This window comes from Gopherus evgoodei, unplaced genomic scaffold, assembly GCF_007399415.2.
Source record: "Gopherus evgoodei ecotype Sinaloan lineage unplaced genomic scaffold, rGopEvg1_v1.p scaffold_35_arrow_ctg1, whole genome shotgun sequence".
In the NCBI taxonomy this organism is placed as follows: Eukaryota; Metazoa; Chordata; order Testudines; family Testudinidae; genus Gopherus; species Gopherus evgoodei.
This window is the reverse complement of record NW_022060027.1, coordinates 4,249,077-4,255,087: the sequence shown is the minus strand read 5'-3', so window position 1 is coordinate 4,255,087 and position 6,011 is coordinate 4,249,077.

Below are 6,011 nucleotides of genomic sequence, written 5' to 3'. Positions count from 1 at the left end.
GGATTGACCCTGGGATAGCAGAGATCAGAACCTGGCCCTGTCCACACTGCAGTAAGAGGTGACTCCAGATTGACCCCAGGGAAGATATCTGGCTCTGGACACACACACACACACACACACACACACACACACACACACACACACACACACACACACACACACACACACACACACACACACACACACACACACAGACACAGACACAGACACAGACACACGCTCCACGACGGGGGACTCATCCCCGGTGGCCATGGAAAGCCCCTCGGTGTCCCGGCATGTCACTTCCCCTCCCTAAATCCCTCCCAATTCCTTAGGCTCCTTTCGGCTGCCAAAAGCCCCTGATCCCTGCCAGCTTGGCTCTAGGACACCTGGGTCCGGTTGCCAGGGGCGGGTGCGGGAGCTTTGCCACGACTCCTTAAGCCCATTAACCTGCCCGTCTAATTCCCCCATCTCCAGGGAGACGGACGCCCTCTGCCCATCACCAGGAGATTTGAGAAATCAAGGCAGATGGGCCGGTGCCGGGGGGGCAGCGAGAAACAGAAAAGTCCCAACTGGTCACTGGCACAGATCAGCCGGGCGCCGCCGCGGGAGGAAGGCTTGGGGAGGTGGCAAGGGGTCCGGCGGGTGCCGGGATGTGGCCGACCTGGGCTCTCCTCTGGGCCCTCTGCTGGGTGCCTGGCGGCAGGGGGGAGTACGCCCTGCCCAAGTTTGTCTGCAGCCCCATGCCCCTGGAGCTGGAGGCGGGCTGCCAGCAGGCCCCGCAGCCGCGGGCTGGGGGGCACTGGGCAGGCACGCTGGAGGAGGCCAAAGAGACCATCCTGCGCCTGCGGGAGACAGTGGTGCACCAGAAGGAGACGATCCTGGATCAGCGGGAGATGGTGCGGGAGCTGACGGCCAAGCTGAGCCAGTGCGAGGGGCGGGCGGGCGGGGAGCATGGGCTGGGTGGGCACGAGGACAATCTGAGCCATGGACACCAGGAGGGGGCCGGCCGGGAGAACGAGTACCCCCACTTTGGGCACCGTGAGCACCCCGAGCCGCCGGGTGGCGCCGGGCACGAGGCTGCCTTCCGCAAGGCCAGTGCTTCCCCCAACACCATGGAGGACCCGCCCCGGGAGGCACCCGCCGGCGCCCCCCAGCTGGAACGCATGCTGGAGTCGCTCAAGGAGAGGCTGGAGCACCTCCAGGTAAGGGGGGGATTGCCCCCCCAGCCATTGACCCCCCCTCCTCACTGACCCCAGCCCCCCCTTTCCATAGACCCCTCCCATCAACCCCCTCCTCACTGACCCCCCAGCCCCCCCAGCCATTGACCCCACCCCTCCTCACCCACAGTCCCCACTTGCCATAGACTCCCAGCTCCTCTCTGGCCACCAACCCTCCCATCCACCCCCTCCTCACTGACCCCCAGCCCCCCTGGCCATTCATCCCTCCCATTGACCCCCCACCTCACTGACCTCCCTGGCTCCCCCCCCCGGCCATTGACCCCCTTCCCATGGACCCATCCCACCCTTTTGCCTTCCCAGTGACCCCACGTCCTGCCTATTAACCTCTCCCCCTTGCCCACTGACCCCGATTATCTGCCCCCCACCAGTGCCCTCCTTCCACACGCTGGAGTCATTCTAGGAGGGGCTGGAGCATCAGCAGATGCTGTGGGGCTCCATTCCCCCCCCCCATGCCCCAGCCACCCCCTCCCAAAATGCTAGAATGGCTCAAGGAGCTCCCCACAGCCCCACTACCCCATCCCCTTCGCCATTGCTTGCCTCCTAACACCACCAGCCCTGCCCACATTACCTCAGTTTACCTCCTCCCCCTTCTTCCATCATCTCAACCTCTCTCATCACTCACCCAGTTAGGAACCTCATGGCCGGCTCCCCCCGCACTCCCCTCCCAGAGCCGGGGCTAGAACCCAGGAGTCCACACTCCCAGCCCCCTGCCTCTGGCTTTAACTAGTTAAGTAGAAACAGCCCCCAGATCCCAGCCGGGAGGAATTACTGGTTGATCCTATTTCAAGACCATCTGCCAAGACCCCAGTTAAGACCCCTTTGCCCTTGAATTACTGGAAAGGTTCTGGAAGATGAACATTTCCCATGGGGTCCTGGGATTCAGCCAGCCAGTCTCTGCCCTGGGGCCAGATGGGAGGCGGTGCCCCCTAGAGGGGAAAGGCCCCAGGCCCCATTCCCTGCCCCCCTGAGCCAGCCAGTTCCTGCCCTGGGGCAGCTCAGAGCTGGTGCCACCTAGAGGGCAAAGACCCTGGACCCCATTCCTCAAGGTGCACTCGACGGGAGTGGGGTCTAGTGGTTAGAGTCACAGATCCAAGGCCTGTGGTGGTCAGGTGAGCTGAACTCCGGCACAGCACAGGCCCCAGTGACGGCCCCCAGCTCTTCCCAGGGCCGAGTGTTCAGAGAACTAGAATCCACCGCCCGCCCAGCCCGTTGTGCCGCTGGGTAATTGCTCTCCCATGAGAAATGCCCACGCTGTTTCCTGCGGAAAGGTGTCTCGCTTCAACTTCCAGCCCTGGGGTCGGGCTCAACCGTCCTCTGCTACAGTGGAGAGTCCCTTAGAGGAAGGGCAGGTGGGAGTCAGGACTCCTGGGCTGGCTCTGGCTCTGGGAGGGGAGTGGGGTCTAGTGGTTGGAGTGGGGGGGGCTGGGAGCCAGGACTCCTGGGTTCTCTCCCCAGCTCTGGGAGGGGAGTGGGGTCTAGTAGAGGAAAAGGCTGCCCCCTCTTGCCCTCCAGCACCATACAAAGGCTGCTCCATTGGGACCAGTAGGTTTGTGGCGCTGTCACTAATTGGCGCTGGCGGCTCCGTGGGAGGATGGGGACGGATTAGCGGGAGCAGCTCAGGTCCCAGCCGGAGCGTTCAACTAAATATAACCCCCCTTGGCCTCTTCCTTCCTGTTTGTCCCTTCTTAGCGCATCTGGGAAACTTGGAAAGCCTGGCTGGTGGGGGGAAGGGGTCAGATTTCCCCCCCACACCCATGGGGCAGGGGTGTGGGGGGAGGAGATCAGGGCCTCAGTAGGGCGCTTGGCCTAAATACCAGGCCAGATGGGCCCGAGGGTCTCACAAAATGTTGTGTCCGGCTGTGTTAGCACTTGGCTTGATGGCTGTGGCCAGCCTGGCCCCGGAACGTGATGGGAGAGGAGTCGGGCCTACTGGAGGAGCAGGCTGAGCACTTCTCCCAAAATTGGGATTCTGAGGGCAAAAATGAATCAAGGAAGCAAAGGATGTGAGGGGAGAAAAAGCCTTGAGGTGCCGTACAGCAAAGCTTGGCACCTGGGAAACAACCAAGAGGCTTTGGACTTGTTCGCATGTGAACCTAGGGGTGATCTAGCTGGTATCACTGAAACCTGGGGGCCAAAAGGGAAATCCACGCCACAACTAGCAAGCCCTGTTTCTGCGTCATGGACAACGCGGAAGAAAATGAGCTACACTTTGCGTTCAATGGCCTAACTGATAAAGAACAAGAAGGGTTGTTAGTTGGAGTCTGCTACAGCCCCTTCAAATCACACTAGGGACCAGAGTGAACAACTACTTATGCCCCCTATAACTTATAGGAACAAAAGCTGCATGATCACTGGGGTTTTAATTTGAGTAACGTATGCTGGAGGCAATTTGCTACTGCCACTAAATAATTCTGGGAATTTCTAAACAGCCTGGTTGACAAGTTCCTATTTCAAACGCTGTAGACACTGACATGGAGAAATTCTTGACAAAACCTCATCCTGATAGAATGAGGAATTGATCACGGAGTTAGAAATTAATGGTGGCTCTGGTACAAGGGAGCGTGGCTTGATGCTATTCATAATGTGCAAACAGAGTAAAGTCCAGAGTGGTGAGATATATCCTTGGTGCTTTAAAAGGGCCAGTTTCACAAAGATGTAAACAATTATAAGCCAAATCAGCTGGAAGGAAGAATTTAATCAGAAAAATGTGAATGATCATTGGAAATTGCCTGAGAATGCTGTACCAGACACTCGAAAACCACAGCTGAGGGAAAAGACTGTGCTGGTTCACAACACAACCTGAGAGAGGAAGTGAAGGCAGATAGCAAGGTAGATAGGTATAACAACTAGAAGATAGGGGAAGCGCATAGTAATGAATATAAATCAGAAGCAAAGAGGAAGTTGATAGTAAAGAATATAAATCAGAAGCAAAGGGAAAGTTGAGAGCAATGAATATAAGTCAGAAGTCATGATTTGTAGAAAATTGATATGGGAAGCAAAGGGTCAGCAGAGGGTCTATGTCCAGCAGAGTTAGGTACAATAAGAAGGAGAGGTTTTTTCAGTATATTAAAGATAAAAAGAATCCCGACAATGGTACTGGTCCATTGCTAGATGGAAATGGTAGAATTGTTCAACAAATATTTCTGTTGTATATTTGGGAGAAAACAGAATATGGCCTATCATACGATACCACACTTTCTATTCCCCTTGTGTCTCAGAAGGATGGTAAACAGCAGCAACTACAGTTAGACTTTTAAAATCAGCAGGTCCAAATATCTTGCAACCAAGAGTTTTAAAAGAGCTGGCTGAGGCGCTCACTGGCCCATTAATGGTGATTTCCAATAAGTCTTCGAGCACTAGGGAAGTTGCAGAAGACATGAAGAGAGCTAATGTGCCACTATTTAAAAAAGAATAAAGCATATGACCCAAGGCAGTTCCAGGCCTGTCAGTCTGACATCAACCCCTAGCAAGTTAATGGAGTGACTGATACAGGACTCAATAAAGAATTGGAGGAGGGCAATTACTTAATGCCAATCAGCCTGGGTTTATGGGAAATAGATCCTGTCAAACTAACTTGATCTCGCTTTTGGCTGAGATGACGAGTTTGGTTGCTAACGCTAAGCGAGTTGATGTAATAAACGTACACTCCTGGGCGGCGTTTCACGCGGTAGCACGCGGCATTTCGATTTAAAAAAACAAGCACGCGATAGGAAGTTTTTAACTGGCCGACGCTGGGTCTCAAACTAGTAACTGCAAATGGGGCATCGCCATCGAGCACGCGTGTTTCTACTGGGGTCCTGCAGGGATTGGCCCTGGTCCTGAGGCGCGGTAACGTTTTCGACCTGGAAGAAAACGTGAACTTGTCATTGGTGCCGTTTACAGAGGACACGACAATTGAGGGTGGGGGTAAATAACACAGAGGCCAGGGCATGGCTACGGAGCTAGCTGGCTTGCTTGGTAAACTGGACACAAGCAATGTGGGTTTTCATGCGGCTAAATGTACCTGTATCCATCTAGGACCAAATGCTGGCTAGACTCCCAGGATGGGGCAGGAGGCTCTCTCCTGGGAAGCAGCAACTCTGAAAAAGATTTTGGGGGGGATCGTAGTGACCAGTCACTTGAACCCTGAGCTACCCTGTGTGATGCGAAGGTCAAAAGGGCTAATGGGAACCTGGGAAGCTCACCAGGGGAATCTTGAATAGGAGCAGAGAGGTGATTTGGCCCTGGGGCAACGCTGTGGAGCATCCAGTTCTGGTGCCCCCCATCCGAGGACGTTGCCTGATTTGTGAGGGGGGCAGAGAAGAGCCACAGGGGTGATTAAGGGATTAGAAAACCTGCTTTGGAGCGGGAGATGCCAGGAGCTCCAGCTATTTAGCTCAACAATGAGAAGGTGAAGACGGGACTTGACCCCAGTATGTAGGGGGAACAAAAAGTTAATCACGGGCTCTTCCATCTGGCTGAGGAAGGTGGACCCCTGGTTGACAGCTGGAGGTTGAAACAAGACCCAGTCAGGCTGGAAATAAGAGGTAGGTTTGTGACTGTGAGCGTCATTAACTACTGGCACCATTTGCCCAGGAGCGTGATGGCTTCTCCGACGCGTTTTCAGTCAAGCTGGGCAATTTCTCGGAAAGTTCTGCCCTGGGAATTATTGCAGGGCAGGTCTCTGGCCTGTGTAATTCAGGAGGTCAGACTAGGTGAGCACACTGGCCCGTCCTGGCCTTGGGATTTATGACTCAATGATCCAGGGTGGCAGGGACAGGGGACAGGATGCTGGGCTAGATGAGCCTATGG